Below are 19,053 nucleotides of genomic sequence, written 5' to 3'. Positions count from 1 at the left end.
GAGCAAAAAAAAATGCGTAGATTTTTAAAATTCAAATTGCGCGGCTAGTGTTAATGGTAGAAAAAAGGCACGCATATCGTTAGAACCGCTAAGAAGTCTATTTTTAGAAAATATAAAAACGATTTCTATGCTATGTATAGTTTAGGAGCTACGTGTTAGAATGTCCCAACTGACTTAAAACTTGACTTGCGAGTAAATTTTGGGACATTTTACCATCTGGCTCCTAGATTATTTGTAGCACAGGAACCGTTCTTATATTTCCAAAAAATACAGTTCATAGCGGTTCTAACGGTATGCGTAACATTTTTCTACTTTTAACACAAGCAGCGCAATTTGAAATTTAAAAATGTAGGCATCTCTTTTTGCAAAATATCTTCTCTAATTTTTAGTTATATTTTAAAATTTACTCGCAAGTCAAGTTTTACACCAGTTTGGACATTTTAACACGTAGCTCCTAAACTATGCGTAGCACAGGAATCGTTTTTATATTTCCTGAAAATAGACTTCTTAGCGGTTCTAACGACATGCATGCCTTTTTTCTACCATTAACACAAGCCGCTCAATTTGAATTTTTAAAATCTACGCATTTTTTTTTGCTCACCCCTTATGTAGAGTATTAACATTTATTAGTACTAAGATTTCTTTGGAATTCATGGCTTGTTTATAACAGTATAGTTAGTTTTCGATGTTGTAATTGATTCTCTGATGACTAGCTAAAGTGCTACATGTGCTGAATTGAATACCCACCGTTTGTTATTGCCTTAGCTTAATAACTTGCATAGCAAGTAAACTGCAATGATAAGATAAGACCTTACATACGAAAGTACATAACAAAGAGAATTTAGTTCGCTTTCATGTTTAGAATCTCCAGTGTCTAAATATACTTTTAAAGTAAGAAATTTCTGGATTAAGAATTTATTAAATCAACAACATATGACTTTTGTCACGTAAAAGAGGAACATCAGTGGATGCTAACCATTAGTACATAGCCTGCGAGTCTTCCATACAATATGACATGTCCACAAGTTGTCGGACTGCATTATTTTTATTTAGATAGATGTCATAAAATCAAAATTCGTTAGGGGTTAAGTTACGCACATCAATTGTTAATTATTTACAATTGGTTCTGATTTAACATAAATTTAAAAATTGCCCATATATTGTAGATTCGCGTCCAATAACATTGCTTGCATGGATGTTTAGTATGGAATAAAGTATCTGTGCTGTTTGAGAAATAGACTATTGAGAACTGTGTTGTGTACAACCCTTTAGTTTTCACTACTGATCACCATGTAAAATTTGATTCTATTATTATGACATAATCTTTGATAATCTAATTTTCATGACAAATCATTGTTTTGTCAGCAATTCTGTTTAAAAAAAAGCGAGGATACAAATGTTCAAGTATGGCTTCCGATTCGTTTCCGCTGAATAATAACCGGTACTGTATGGTCTTACTGAAAATGCATCAAGGATCTTTAGGCATAATACATGAACGATACATTAATGACGATAAAAAATTACCCCTTCTATGGATTGAAAAGTTAATATACTTTCTATTTTAGAAGAAATAAATTAAAATTCAATAAAGGTACCTGATGTTTACTAGTCGACAAATGGTTACCAGAGCAGGATCTTTAAATCATTTTAGTGGTGAGCCAGATCGGGGTGAGCCGAATTTTAGCCAATCACAGCGCGGCATTTCATAAAATGCTGTGCTCTCATTGGTGGAAAGTTGGCTAACCCCGATCTGGCTCACCATTAAAATGATTTAAAAATCCAGCTCAGTGTAGTTTACAGTCTCATCCTTCCATGAAAATGCAGACAAAAAATAAAAGTCTAGGTTTAAGACGCTTTCCGTTGGTCTTCTCCCATAATTTTTATTTTCCTTTGAGTGGATAACTGTTAATAATACTATATGAAAAACATTTGTTGATACATCTAAAATAAAACTAAATGTAGATCCTCTAGACCTCCAGAATGTCTCCTGTGCTTGCAATTTTGTAAATTAAACTGGTTCTAAAAGATTTATACAAACTCTCTTTTCTTGACTTTAAAATTTCGCTACTTTATCAAATCTTACAAACAAGCAGTTACCAAATTTTTCCACCGATATTTTTTATTCTGGAGAAGAAATAATTAAGTTTATCATCATTGGGGATAATCATCAATTTATCTCTCTTATATTATTAATGCTATATTGTGCGTATGTATAAGATGCGGAGATAAAAATCAAAGTTCAACTTCAAATAACAACAGAAAAAGTCATTATTTATTAATTTAATTATTTTACTGATTGAGAAGAGTTGTGTCATTTCAAATGCGTTTTAATTCCGGAGGTGGTACAAAATTACAACACACAAAAATAAATATATTCAGGGTTTGCAAGAATGAGACATTTTAACTTTGCTCAATTTTAAAATCTGTTAATTGTATTTCTCGTATTCATTCGAATCCGGTGGATAGGAACCGGTTCTCATCCATACGAAAAAACTATGTCTAGCATCGTATTATATCCAGTTTTCTACGAATATAGAAATGTACAATCATAAGATTAAAACCAGTTTTTTTAGCCGGTGCCTCCGGCACCTCGGGGCTAAAAAAAAACTAGTTTTAATCTCATATTTGTACTTTCTATATCCGCGGAAAACCGTTTATAATACGATGCGAGAAATAACTATTATCGTATTCATTCGAATCCGGTGGATAGGAACCGGTTCTACTTCTCATCCATACGAAAAAACTATGTCTAGCATCGTATTATATCCAGCTTTCTACGAATGTAAAAATATACAATCATAAGATTAAAACCAGTTTTTTTAGCTGAAAAAAAACATTTTAAATCTTATAATTGTACATTCTATATCCGCGGAAAGCCGATTATAATACCATGCGAGATATAACTATTAAAAGCTTTACACCTTATTTTCTCCCCCTTCACTTACCCTTCACTATGAAAGATAAACACTTAAAAAATAAATTAGTTTTCAAAATAACGTAACTTTTTCTTTTATTCATTTAAAAAAAAACTTTTTGCCTACCTCTCTAAATGTTATAAAACTTTCAACAAGTTCTCTACCCTTGGATATAATCGTCTTTGTTTTTAGATTTTCAAAAGACCCACTTAGATTTGATCTTTGTACATTAAATTTTAGCCCATTATATGAATTATTTAGAATATCATATGATATGTTCACCAATAAGATACATGATCTCTCATTAATTCATTCAAATCTTTAACATATGCGTAAATTAATGAAATATTGACAAATTTAGAATTTTTATTACGCACAGCATGTTCAATAAAACGTCGTTTGCCTCATTCTGTCTATGTGAAGTATCTTATAGTGCCTATAAAAAAATAACGTCATACAATACAATTGTCCAATGATATACAAGTATATATACATATGTATATATATATATTTAGATTTTAGATTTAGATTTTAGATTTATTATTATTATTCCACTAGTTACATATAATATAATAATAAAGCACATTAGGATTTAATAATGAATTACAATTAACATATACAGTATTATATATTAAAATATAACTAGGAAGATTCATGGCACTACACTGTATCTTGGTACTTTGTAGATTTACCCACGACTTGGTTCTGTTTTTCAGGTTGGGGATTGGGTGAAGGCGGCAGAAGGACAAGACAGGCTGAAAGGCCAAAAGTCATGTTCAAATGTGTTATATTTTTTAAATTTAGTAGCCTTCATTCCTGCCTATCCTTCTTTGCCCTGAGAATGATTACATACTTATGAAAGTATGGATACTTATGAAAGAAAAAAACTTCCGGTAAGCAGGTTTATGGTTCATATTGTTACTTTTTTTTGTTATTTAATACAGTAGTTGTTTATTTTTATTTTATATAGTATCTCTTTGCAAACTAGCTGTAAATGGTTAAATCACATACACTGTCAGTTGGGTTATTTTGTCATTTTATGTCATGTCACAGTAGTTTCATTTTATCATTCTTTGTCTTTGTATATTTTTTGCTCTTGTTGTAATTTACAAAGAGTAATTTCATAGTACTTTTTTTATTTTTTTTGTGGTGAGTTTTCAGGTTTGTATATGTTTGTGTTTTTATTGATGGTTTGTTTTGTTTTTCTGTCACTGAGTGTTTGAGTTTTCTCTGTCTGCGTTATGAGCTGTGTGTCATAGTTTTGATTCCAGAGCAAGCTGTTGATCTAAAATAAAGAAATTGATTTTTGATTTTTAGTAATTAGGAGTGTCCTTTTAAGGACTTGTTTATATTTAATTAATATTATTGACTGTTCATGAATAAGATTGTAATTTTATAACTTAAAACTCAGCAATTAGCAGTTTTAATTTTATTTTTGACGAATCAATGAATATTTCTAAGAATTAAGTCAGCAGATTTTTTTTTCTTCAAAGTATGAATTTTAACTTAGTAGTTTCGATTTATTATACTCTAGTATTAAGTAGTTTAGTCGTTTTGTCTCTAAATTTTTGTTTGACGCTGGCTTGAAGCCTATTAAGTAGTTTTGTTTTAAGGTTTTCAAATTTGCGCTCCATACTAGAGTGTGTTAGGATTTTATTTTGTGTAGTTACCTTTTTTTTTTTTTTTTTTAGTGTGTTAGGATTTTATTTTGTGTAGTAACCTTTTCTTATTTTTTTAAAGTCAGTGTAAGTGTTTTTTGTATTAGTAACATAGTTAGTGTTAAATTGCTTACCTAGTAAATGCTTTCACAAATACAGTGAGTTTAACTGAGGTGTGTGTGTAGGAATGAGATGTTTTCATTCTGAAGCTCTCAGCACAACTGATTTGTCAAATAAAATGAATACTGGCCTATCGTTGGTCTTTTGTATTGTATGTTGTCATTTTTTATAGGCTTCGTCTATATGATTTTAAAGGTGAAAATTCCAAGTAGATTCGGAATCATGCAAAAGTGACAAAAATTTTTATGCTTTTTTTGATAGACACAGTAGATTCTAGACTTAAAAAGACAGTAGATTATAGACTTAAAAGAGACAGTAGATTATAGACTTAATAGAGACGTTAGATTATAGACTTAACAGAGACAGTAGATTCTAGACTTAACAGAGACAGTAGATTATAGAATTTACTCGTTATATTTTATAGTTAATTATCTTTAATTAATTGAATGTTATACAATTTTGACTAAGTTTGGTGAATTTAGACAGCATAAATTTTGATAATTTCTTTTTATGATATCATTTTTAAATTAAAAAATTATTATGATCTTGCATAATAAAAAAGTTAATTTATTTCCTGTTGTTGACAATTAACATGATTCATATTGTGGAATTTTTTATATTTTATTGACTGGTGTAATAGATATTTAGAATTATAGATAATTCTACATAATCATTAGTCTTCAAGTACTCTCTACGCATGGCTATGAGTTGCGTCTGACGGTAGCTACGGTATACATAAATACTATTATTGCCTACTTTTAATTTCATATGCTTAAAATAATAAATGTACGTTTTTACTTTTATTTACTTGATGCTTTGCTCTTAGTCGCTAGGGCTTTGTCCTAATAGATATTTGCACCTTGATGATTTCTATTGAGGATGGAAGATTTTCTGAAAGCTGAGTGTTCCATCTCACAGGAGAAATTACATAAAACAAATGTAACACCATAAAAGGTACATTTACAAAGCATATCCTTGTGGCGGTAGCGAGATATTTCCTTCAGACGGACAGATAAAGGGTGTTTAAAAAAAACAATCGCTTCACTATTTTCAATATAAACCCTATAGTTTTGGTCAAAAACTAACAAAAAATGACCCAAATCATGTCCAAGCAATGACAATGAGAAAACACTATTGAATTTTGATTTCTACTAGCCTCTCCTGAGCACTACATGAATATAAAACTTTTAAAAGTTCAATATTTTATTCAAGCACCAATCTTAATTATTATTGAAATAAAGATCTTATGAATGAAGATCAAAGTACAACTAAGATATACGTAATATTCAACTTAGCTGTTTAATCTTAATTTTTCCTTGTCTCTAGCTTTTTTTAAATGAAAAGCTTTCATGCAATTGTTGTATGTCGGACTGAACATAATCAGAATATGCTTTCTAAATTAGCGGATAATGTAAAGTTTCCCTAAAATAGGACATAGCTAAAATGTCTAAATTAACGATTTTTACAATATAACAGTCAAAAATCAAGTAATGTTTCGTATATTTTGAACCTATAATAACATATGAACAATTTAAATTCAAATAAGGCTTGCATTTATTGTAATTTGTTATCCTTGTTTATCATAAATTTTTATTTTTACTGAGAGTGAGACATAAAAATATAACTATTGCATATATAATGCGATCAAACAGATTTTAATATTAAAATTTTCCTCTTTTTTTTATTCAGATAATTTTGACTAAAAATGATTTTAACTGTTTTAAAACCTTTAATAATATTCTTTGCAGATTGAGGATTGAATATTACAAATAATAATACAATCTTCACGTGTTATTGTCTTAATTATTCTTGTTCTATTTTAAGAACTAGAAGCCTCAAGGTAAACTTAAGTTAAATGGGAAGGGGATCGACCTTTCCCCATTTCAATTGAAGTTTTTAAGAGAAAAAGTAAAAAAAAATTGGGAGAGGGTAAATTTTTTTGAAGGGTGGAGTAACCCCCCCCCCCCCCCCCCCAATGTAGTTGGTTTCCTTGGACCTATAAGAAGCTTACCTGTATAGAAGAATCATATCAGTTCCGCAGTTAGCGAGATCCTTCCCTACAGACAAAAAAGTATTACTTCTTATATAATAGGATATCTACTTTGAGATTAATTTAAATAATGTCAAGAATATTTCTGTTCCAGTAATTATCAGACAAGCAAATAAATTAATAAATAGCTTCAAGATTAAATCAGTGTTTTTAAAAAGCTACCTATAAAAAGAGCTTTATAATCAAACTAGCGTCTGTGCATCTAGGAGAGGAGATAAGTAAAGTATGATAATATTTGAAGAAAAAAAACCCTAAAACCATATCGGGACCTGAATGTAAATGTAGAGCTGCTTTCTTTCAGTTCAGACCCTAAAGAACATACAAATAAACCTTACTACTTTATATAATAAAATTAATATGAAGTTTGTTGTTAATAACGCATCTTCTCTTCAACTTGAGTCTGGATGTCTGTCTGTCATACGATTTGAGGTGGCATTTTAGAAAGCAGAGCTGGATCTTTAAATCATTTTAGCGCACCCCGATCTAAATCACCACTAAAATGATTTAAAGATTCAGCTCAGCTAGTTGATAAAAAGTTGCATTTGTCGGGCGTCTTTTTTTCTTTATTCTTGCTTTTCCCTTTAAATCCTAAATATGTGCTTATAGATTTGTTCCATGTTTAATATTAAAAAATATTATTTATATTTGACATTATCGTCCTTGTTATTAGCAACAATGTTGAAACTTGCATAAAATGGTCTGTCCATTATAAAAGTGAATTTATTGTTTTGATCATCGTACACAGCCCATCAATTCTAAAAAACATAATGGGATGAATCTAAATTAGTTGTAAAAAATTACTAAACTTGTTTGAGAATTTTGTGCAAGAACGATAATGTTCAAAATAATGTAGAGATATATTAGAGTAACAGAACCACAAATCTTAGAAATTCATTATATTTAGCTAGGGCATCGCCCCCTGCCTTTCATATTTCTACTGGAGAAGGAGGTTAATAGGTAATCCCACCTTCCTTTTTATGATTTAAAAGTAAATAAGGACAAAAAAGTATTTTGAGAGGGTAATATATTTTCAGTATCTTTGAATAATCTCTCCAAAACAAATCAAACTCCTGACTAGAAACCATACAAAGCTTCTCTGTAAAGAGGAACAAATGTATCCATTGGTAAAAAATTTTACTTTTGATTTTCATACATTTTAAGTTTCTGACAAAATAAACTTTTAGTTTAACAAACCTTGTAACTGAGAACTGGGTGAGGGTGTCGTCCCCCACTCAAGTTTTAATTTATTTTTTAAAAAAAATTTGGAGGGTATAGGTAACCTCCCACAAAATAGTTATAAATCTTCCCAGGACCTATGAGAAGCTACCATGTAAAGGAGAACCATACCGGTTCAGCTTTTAGCGAGGGTAATTTTTTTCTAGGGGTGATTTCTCTTAGGAGGGTGAAGGTAACCTCCCACAAAATAATTATAAATCTTCCCAGGACCTATGAGAAGCTACCATGTAAAGGAGAACCATACCGGTTCAGCTTTTAGCGAGGGTAATTTTTTTCTAGGGGTGATTTCTCTTAGGAGGGTGAAGGTAACCTCCCACAAAATAATTATAAATCTTCCCAGGACCTATGAGAAGCTACCATGTAAAGGAGAACCATACCGATTCAGCTTTTAGCGAGATCCTTCGGTACAGAGAGACAAACAGATATCCTGATACCTAATTATAAGGATATTTCTCGTATTCATTCGAATCCGGTGGATAGGAACCGGTTCTCATCCATACGAAAAAACTATGTCTAGCATCGTATTATATCCAGTTTTCTACGGATATACAAATGTACAATCATAAGATTAAAACCAGTTTTTTCAGCTTATATAATTATTTTTAATCTTATAATTGTACATTCTATATCCGCGGAAAGCTGTTTTTATAATACGATGCGAGAAATAACTATTCTTTTTCTACAGCTATAATTTCGTTACAGATGTATAGACCTAGTTATAGAGTTTAGCCGCTAATAAAAAAAACTGCAAGGGTTGGTCTTGATGATATAAATCAGGGATCTAAAGGGATAAGACAATGGCCGAAATAATGATGTACATCCTTAATGATGATACACAAAATTACCCCCTTTGTAGATTAAAATTAGTAGTTGGAACATTTGACCACTCAACTTAACAAAGGTAACCAAAGTTGTTAAACCCACGAATAAGAAAATTTTACTATAAAACTTTGGGACTATTATAATAAACAGCCCATTGTCCCCCATCTCTCTGGGTAAAAATAGTAATTGTATTAAGTGTGATTCTCCAACTGCATTCCTAAACTAATTCAAAATTATCACGCCAGATATACATACATACATTTACAAAGTTTAGTTTTAATATTTGGGTCGTAGACACGTCCCTTAGCCTCCCTTTCCTTTTTTTTACAACCAACCTTATTTTGCCAATTTCTGTGCACGCGTCTTGAATATATTCAAAAATACTTTTAAAAGAAAGTAAAATCTTGATTGTATTTTTGTGTCTATTTTTGGAGATTTTAACAAAATTAGTAAAGTTGTTTTCCCTACATATTTTCCTGGAAGTATAACAATCTTTCAGTAAAGCAAAACAAAATACTTTTCATCCACTTCTTTTAGAAACACAAAAAGCTCAAAGCATGCAAATAACAATATTAATTAACCCTTTCTGCACGCCAGTGAGAAATTTTAAGCAGTAATTGTTATCAACAAAGATATATTTAGACTAATGATAAAGAAGATGGCTGAATGAAAAAAAACTTCTACTCCTGTCTCTGGCGTTATGCATGGTCTGCCACAAAAATACCAACAAAAGCGAGATTAAAATTAAACCTAATGTCCAGATCTAATCGAATTTATAGCTACACAAATTTTTGCAGTTTCCCATGACTTAGATGATATTTTGGACATTCCCTCCACGATGGCTAATTACATTAAAATGTTACATTTCTTTTAACAAAACTACGAACCTCACCCCACCCACCCCCCCCCCCACAAAAAAAACGATTAATATCCAATGGATTTGAACCGGTTTTGAGCCATGTTGAAAATCATGTATCGTATCGTATTATAGACATTTACGGATAATGAAAAACAAAAAAATAACATTAATACAAGCAAGGACGTCCAATGGGAGGGGTAGTAAAAGGGGTAATTACCCTTTCAACCCCCCCCCCCAAAAAAAATGGGAAAACATGGACGCCCTTGAATGCAAGTTTGGTTATTCCCGTGGTCTTCGGCCCTCCGGATCTAACAAAACTGGAAATAAAATGATCGTCTTATTAAATGACCCATAGTTTTCAAATAAGACCAATAATTTAATTAATTGATTTACATATGAATTGTAGAGTAACTGTTACTGTTATGAGTGTACTCTCCTCTCAATACATATTTTGAATATATGATTTATATTTGTTTAATTTAAGTCTTTAAAAGGGGTACTGTTTCAATAAAGTAAAAAAATGGACATTTTTTCTAATTTTTCCACTCTTGCTCCAGGATTTTAAAATTTATTTTATGCTAAATTTGTGTTTATGTGTATTTTTCAATTGAAATAACGTAGAGTGCTATTTTCAGGGATAATACAATGGAAAAACAATTGATGTACGTACCCATTATTGATAAACAAAATTACTCCTTGAGTAGTTTAAAATTATTGATTGAAAAGTTTGGACACTATTAGTGGGAATTTAACCATTGCAATTTTAATAAAGGTACCTAAAGTTTTGAGCCAACAAACGTGGGCATAAATATATGAGACAAGTGTAATTTACAGTCCATTGTCTCATCCCTTCCTGGCAATTTTATAATGAAATAGGAGCATTAAAGGCCGAAACAACTTCATTATTAGTATTGCGTTACTTTAATTGTTGCCATAGATTACTAGTATAAATGCTTCATTTAATAATAAAATGTGGCTGTTTTGTAAATTAAATAATTCACAGGAATTGTAGAACTAAGAGTTAAAAATTTGTTGATGGGTAACAGAGATTTTTAGCTAGAAAAAAATGTAAAAAATTGGAATTGCCATTCTGTTTAAAGCCATTAAGATAACTTAAACTTTTAGGAAAACTTTGAAATAGTTTATAGGAGTCATAGAGCTCTTAAAGTATTATAGTTTTTTTTCTATAAAGCTTGCTATTAATAAGTCTAATTTTACTGTCTTTTCTCTTTTTCAAAGATTTCTTTAATCTCTCCTACCTTCTTCTACTCTTATCCTTTCTATAAATCTCTTTCTCCCTCTCTCTCTCTCTCTCTCTCTTTCATATCCTTTCTCCTTTTTTCTCTTTATATTGGGCACTCCCTGTTTAGTTAAATAGAGGGTGTTCACCCTGGACAACAAATTTTATCTTGTATTTTTAAAGCAGCCTATCTTGATATAAAAGGAGTAGGAAGTCTATCTGAGTCTACAATCTCTGACCCAATCAGGTTATCCTTTTCATATATGCCCAGACAGTTCTTTATGCAGATTGTAGATCAACCTTCCCAAGAAAAAATGCCCCTAATAAATTACATTTAAAATCACATATCTTCAATTTGTAAATATTGATATAACACAATCTTTGCAAAACATGCCAGTTCTTGAATTGTATTGTGAGGACATCTTCTAGTATTGTCCAAGTTTACAAGTTTTGCATATTAACAACTTCATATTCAGAGATATAGTGGTCTAGTGTAAAGCTCTTTATAGTGCCTATGTAAAAAAATGGACTATTCTAATATGACGCCAATTTTTATAGGCACTATAAAGACCTTGTCTAGTTTTATTCAATACAAGGTAGAAAGTTGTTTGTTCGTCTTTTATATTTCTTACTGCCACTACAATTGGATTCTAAAATTCAAAAAGTATACATAATATTATACTTAGTATAATTTAAACCTACCCAACCAAAATTATATCTTATAAATTGTCCCTTTCTAAAAAAGTAGTTATGGCCAAATCCAATAGACAACTGAAAAATACAATTATACCATGTAAATATCAAAAGCCTTCGTGGGCTTCAAAATTATGTTATTAATATTTTATTACGGAATATCCTGACAGAAGGACGAATTAACGGTGTTATAGTTTATCAACGGTACTTTTAAAGCATTCATATTTTAAAGATTCCTTTGTCCCTGCATCATATTGCATTTAATAACTCTTTCTCAATGCGAATTCTTTCAAAATACAGGAACATGGACATATTTATTTGTATGTACAACGATCTTTGTTTTGTACATTGTGATAGATCATGTTTGGCTTGTGTGTTATTATGCCTAATCAATACAGAGATCGTTGTTTGTCCATTTTAGGCTAGTCTTTTGATTTTGTGAATTTGAAAAAGGAAGGGTGCTTGGCTTTGCTGCAGTTTTAAACACTGCGGCGGCTTTGGCTGTATATAACAAAGTTTTATTTATTGTAAGCAGCTGTTTTTGGATTATGATAATAGATGCTAATAGCCCAATTCCGACTGCATGGTTAAATGTAAAATAAGTTGGACATGTGGTGTAAGATAATAATTTGTGTCCCTGTCCCATCCCATATAAACTCAAAATGCACACACACACACTCACACATGCATATTTTAGTAAAAACTGTGTTTAATAATTCAAAATAGGCATAATAAAACATTTATATTACGTGTAGATGCATTAACTTGGCATTTTCACTCTTTTAAGACGCACAGCAATTCTAAAATTATTACTATTTCAAAAGACTGCAATCATCTGCCCAACTTGAAGATATCTACAGCCGTTCTATTAAATGAAGCTAAAAGCATTTAAGCTGGATAAAACACCAAGCTCTGCATAATATGATGCTAAAAGCGCTATACATTTATTATGAAATCTAAATTTTTATTTCCTTTTTTCGCCATACCTTTACAATTATACTGATACGAATAGTTATTTATCGCATCGTAATAAAGACAGTTTTCCACTGATAGTAAAAGGAAAATTTTTTAAAAGCGAAGCTTTTCTATAATTAGGGTTGGTCCGTCCGTACGTCCGTCCGTCCGAGATAGATAGCTTTTATTCGTTAATTTAGGCATGTTAGAATTGTCCTATCGATTTCAAACTTTGCATGATGATTCCTGTAGTAGTTGGGTACGATTTAGAAAGCGTAGCAACTCTATAATCATTACCAGAATGTCCGTACGTCCATTTTAAACATGTTGATTTTTCTACTTTTTTAACAACAAATTTTCAAGTGTTTTAATTATCCGTTTGATCTGATTTTTGGTATATTGATTCCTGGGACAACAAAGAACAATATTATAAGCGAAGCAACTCTATAATCAAGTCCAAAAGTGTATGTATGTCCATAAACATTATCCTGTTTTTAAGCAGTTTTTCAACAAATTTACCTACAATGTTGATTCGACATTTATACATTTATGTTCCGATTTTTCAGTTCAGATACTATACAAGTGTCAATGTCCGTTTGTCCTACCGTTTCAGTGCTTCGCTTTTATGGATGTTGTCATCCTTGTATAATAAGTATTTTAGGCCCCGCCAAAGGCCTAGGCCTACAAAACTGGTATTAATTATATAATTTTTATTTCAATATACGTAGATGATTGTCTGTAATGATTTTTCAGTATGACGCAGAGCCGGTTTTGTTCCAGTAGATACATGCCATAGTTTCGCGACGAAATACTCAAGCTCCACGATCATTACAAGTACATGACCCGCTCATTGTAGCTATCTAATCGAGTAAATCAATTTGGCTTTCAATTCATCAATTCTTAGGGTATTAAGCAATTTTTAAAAAATAAACGACTAACTAGTCATTGCATTTCCAATAAGTTTTCTATTCTTAGCAGAGATATGGATACAATCTTACTTGTTCTTAGTTTACAATGTAAAATATAATTGGGTAAAAACTTGAGCAGTTAAACAATGACAAAAAATATTAAACGGTGTATGTACATTTGTTTTATATTGTAAATAATTTTATTTTGGCATATAGTGCTATAACATTTCTATTTGTAAGGTGTGTCATTCAAATAAAAGTTATGTTATCGTACTTTTCATTTTTAGACCAAGCTTTTCTACATTTAGGTGTAGAGAGTCAATAACAAGTAGCCGTTGTGCACTGATATCCCCGTCCCATCTTTGGAAAATGAATTGAAAACAAAGAGGAGGGGGGGGGGAGTGCTGGTTGTTTTTTCCTAAGCCAAACTCTTGCGGGAACCTTAACGCTGCATGCAACGATACCCAGAATTCAATATAATCTTACCTAACCTAATCTAAATTAATAAACAAATAACAAAAAACCTTATTTACAACCTATTTTTCAAAATAAGGGGGGGGGGATTATTGGAGCTTATAAGGTATTTTTTCTAACACATATCTGAAGCGTCATTAAAGTTTAAAATATATTATATATTATAATAATATTATTTTTATGCGATATGAATTAAAATGTACTCTAAAATTATTTTAAAATAGGAAATGTGAGTTTGATTATAATTTAATTATCTCATAACAAAATCTCAATTTTCATGGATGATTTCATTCTTGTTTTTATGTGACCTATCCTATTTCTAAAATATGTTTGCGCGCCATTTCACATAAATTTTTTTTGAAGGTAAATGTTTTGGGACAGTTCAGATTAATGTTGAATTATATATTGATTTTTAATTATTTAGTCAATTATTATGTTTTCTTGTTTTAAAAATCATCTTTTGTTGGGCAATAATTTCTGCTCAGCAGCTTCTATATACCTCACTTCTTCTGTCTGTTCGTCCGTAACAATTGATATAGAATTCGTAGATATTGTAAGAGATTTCGCATACCCTGATAAAGTATTTCTCTGATTAATCTCATACAAATTACCCACAAACATACTATATTGTTTAATTTTACTTGTTTAATTAAAAAATCATTGTCCTAAACAATCCAACATCCAATAAATTGTTAAAATTTCTGCTCAAGTTTTTCATTTGGATTAAATCTTAACATTTTTAGAATTTTTTCTCAAGAAATTTGTGTTGAACAGCTTGCTGTCGTTTAAAGCAATTCTATAACAAATCTATTTATATGTTTTAAACTTTTGTTCTCTATAACAAAACTATGTTTTACTAAATAAACAGTGCCATTTAACTAGTAGTCCAAGATTGCCGATCCTTTACCTCATCCCTTCTTCTCCTACTGGACAATAAATAAGGTCCATAATAGCAACCTAAATTATCGACAAACTTTCCCCTGTCAATAAATCCACACATTCTATAACCGAGTATTTGCATATGATATTTTTTAAAATAAACCTTGGTATTTAAATATTTTTAAAATCGAGAAAATAGCCAATGTACAAAGTATATACGAAAGTAGGAAATCGGAACTTGAACTTGTCTGTTATCAAATGAACGACGAAGTGTACTAATAAGAAGCTTTTAACTATTAATATTGAAGTTTAATTATGCAGAATAAGAATGATTAAATATCTATTTTATTTCACAATATTAGAAGGTTAACATTTTATGAATCTGATGAAAATAAACGCGTAGATACTTGAAATTTACACAACAAATCTTTATAACCAGAATGGACAATAAATTGATGATAAACTAAATTTCCCCTTCTTTAGGTTAAAATTACTTGTCGAAAAGTTGGACACAAATAGTTTGCACAATCAAATAAAAATTCGATAAAATTCCCCAAAGTATTTAAGCCTACGAATGATAGAAAGTGATTAAGAACCTTTAAGACAGATTTAATCTAAAGTCCAGTGTCCTACCTCTCTGATTTCACAATAAGACGAACTACATATAAATGTTGTCATTCTTGTTTTTCCACAAGAAGAAAGAAGATTTTAGATAAGGATGGGTCAGTGGGATTTCCAAAATTTCAATAAATTTCGTCATTTTAATAGATATTCAATACAAATATAAAAAGAAACAAGACCGAAAAAGGTCATAACATGCAAAAATGCAATAAAATGTAACTAAAACAGCAAAATACAAGTATACATGGATTGGCACAAAACTTAATTATAGAGTAGCTTTGCTATAAAAATAAGTGGTGATTTGGCAATTTGTGTCAATTATAAAGAATTGTAGAATTATATTACAATTAGCACCCTTATCTTTCCCAATATATGTCAGCTATAGCATAGACGTCGAAGGGGGGGGGGGTAATGGGGCGATTACCCCCCCCCCCCAAACAATTTTTGGAGGGTAAATAGTAAATACCCCCCCCCCAAAATAAAAAATCTCTAATAAAAAAATTTTTGCGCGGAGGGGGTAAAAAAAATTGCGGCCATTTTACCCCCCAAAAAAACGAATTACCCCCCCCTTCAAAAATTTTTACCCCCCCCAAAATAAAAAGCTTGGACGCCCCTGAGCTATAGGTATAGCTTCAAATATCTGAAATGTCCATAAATCTCTGAAAAATATATTTCTTAAATAGACAATTATAAAGGGGTTATACTCTACAGAAATGAATATAGAATACGTGAATAAATTGACAGGAAAACATTTGTCATAAATTTAGGTTACTACATTTGTCCTTATTTATTTTATTATTCAGTAGGAGCGGAGGGGATAGGGTAAAGGGGTTGATTTGATTTTAGCCAGCTGCGAGTATCACTTTATTAGAGTACATGAAAATCTGTTGCAACATCCATGTGATAATAGAAAAATTACTACATATTTATATTTCTGTAATATTTTTTTGTAATTTTCCTTTTTTTGTGATCAATCAAATTAATAAATTTTACAAATGAAAATCAAGGTTTATTAATATATCGACAATTGTTAAAATAAATATAGTTTTATCGAATACGACTTGTATACTTTTAAAAGGAAAGGTATACAGAAATTTTAAAATATTAGAGTTATAAAGAATTATCATATCACACATAGTTTGAATTCAAATTACTAATTCCGTAGTAAAAAATGAAAATAATATTACTTTACAACTGTGTTTAACTTATGAATACGTACAAACTATCAAAGGCAGAAATTTAGAACAATTTTTCATTGTCATGATCCTTTCTGTCCCAGTAGATTAAATATCCTTGTACGAATTTTATCTTATTTTATCTTATTGTTGCTGTGCTACCTATGGGCATAATTGTCTTTCTTATTTTTATTTCAGCATTTGAAAAAAAATAAACTTTTGATTAAATGTAAATAAAATTTAAGTAAGGTTTTCGATTATAACTCTAATATCAGTCAACCACTTGTTAGCTAGAGAAAGCAGGAACATATTAATTCAAATTGGCTCAGCCATACCATATTACAAATATAACCAAGTAAGTGTAGAGCTTTCCCTTAGAAATACTATGGAATTTTTTATTAGAAAGTATTATTGTAATGTATTTATTCTTAGTGTTTTATATTTTTAGTTATTCAGATAAAAGTTAGCTATACTTGTCTAGTTGGATAACCTCCTTGATTTTATCTTTAGTGTTGTTATTGAATATTATATTTTATTTAGATTTGATTTCTTATTTTCACTCTTTCTTCGCTTGTAATATTTTATACTTGGAATTCACTTATAAAACATCTTAATACACTAAAATTATTAGATAACAAGTAAAAAATTGTTCTTCAATATTATATCATATTTTCTTGGTTGATATACTTTTTGCTTTGATAATAGATATTTTTTATAGGTAACAAAATGTTTATTTTACAGATACAAGTTTCATCCCAATTGTATAAAATAAATTCTAAAATGATAATAATTTAAAGGTGTTTTAATTAAAACAAAAAAAATCTGTTTTTTGTATGCCTAAGGGCAAGCATAAGTTATTTACTTATTAATCTTTTTACCAACAAGCCTTAAAGGGAAACTAACCTCTAATTATTATTTGATAAATTTATATTTACAATAATACATATAGTTATTTATTGTATTTTCGCAATATTAATCATGTTGAAATAGATAATTCAAACATTACATATATCGTAATACATATTCCAGTTTTATTTTATGATACTTGAATCATTATACAAAGCTTTAAATGGATAGGACATTTCTTACGTGCCTAGATTAACGATCAAGTAAGTCACGGACGTACGGATCGACAATAATTATAGAAAAGATTTGATTTTAAAAGCTAACTCCCGAAGTGTCCCTTTCCAACGCGCTACAAATTAAAATGCAAATTGGACTAAAACAAAGATGGAGATTTCTAATATGATTGAGAACTTTTTATCATTCTTAGTATCGCAGCTACTCTTTAGCCATATTTACTGTGTATCAATTTACTGTTCTTATTAGTAGTGCATCTACTGTATAACTAGGGTAACTATATTATGTCTGACCGACCGAGTGTGAATAACCGTCAACGAAATTGATTATAAATACCTTGATTTCAATTTCGCATCTGCAGTTTTGTGATTTATTATCAATTGCTAAACTTTTTTGATTTTTATCACTATCTTTTTTACTTTTAAGTAAAAATACATTTTTGATATTTAACGAATCTTTGAAAGTTGTTTGCTGCGCTAGTTATGAATATGATTGTGCTTGTTTAATTACCAGCTAGGAATAAAAACATTATTAATGATGGTGTTGGATGCAATCCTGTGTACGCCAGGGAAAAGATATAAATATCCTGAAAATTTATTTTTAAAAGCGAAGCTTTTCTGCAATTAGGGTTGGCCCGTCTGTTCGAAACAGTTAGCTCTTATCGTTTATTTAAACAGGTTAGAATTGTCCTATCGATTTTAAACTTTGCATGGTGATTCCTATGATAGTTAGGAACGATATAGAAAGCGTAGCAACTCAATGATCGTTACCAGAAAGACCGTACGTCCTTATAAAACATGGTGCTTTTTAATGAAAACATGTCCTTTAACCGTATCATGTATTTAAACAGTTTTGCAACACATTTACTTACACTCTTGCTTAGGCTCATACAAATTATATTCTGTTTTTTTTTCAGTTCTGATATTCTACATACAAGTATTAATGTTCGTTTGTCCTACCGTTTCAGAGCTTCGCTTGTATTGGTGATGTCATCCTTGTATAGTTAAAATGTGATAAACATTGGTTCTATTACTATATCGACAAAAGTAAAATATGGGAACAACTGAAAAAAAAGGAATAACCTTCACTTCTCATTTAGATTAAAGAGAATTGTATACAAACAATTACATTTATCAATATAGACAGACTCCGCGGACAGACTCTAAAACTATAGTAACTATGCTAATAAAAATTCAATATGTATAAGATTGGATTTATATTTAAAATTTCCATACCATACTTGCAATATTTCAATGCATCTTCATGGAAAATGGATTTACACGCTGAAATTTAGTCAACATAACAGACAATTTACTTGGCATTACAAGAAAAAACACTTTTTTTTGTTTAAAGAGTGATATCGTTAGTT

The sequence above is a fragment of the Acartia tonsa genome, chromosome 2 (assembly GCF_053477335.1).
Source record: "Acartia tonsa isolate MP-2025a chromosome 2, ASM5347733v1, whole genome shotgun sequence".
Taxonomy (NCBI): Eukaryota; Metazoa; Arthropoda; class Copepoda; order Calanoida; family Acartiidae; genus Acartia; species Acartia tonsa.
This window is presented reverse-complemented; position numbering follows the sequence as displayed.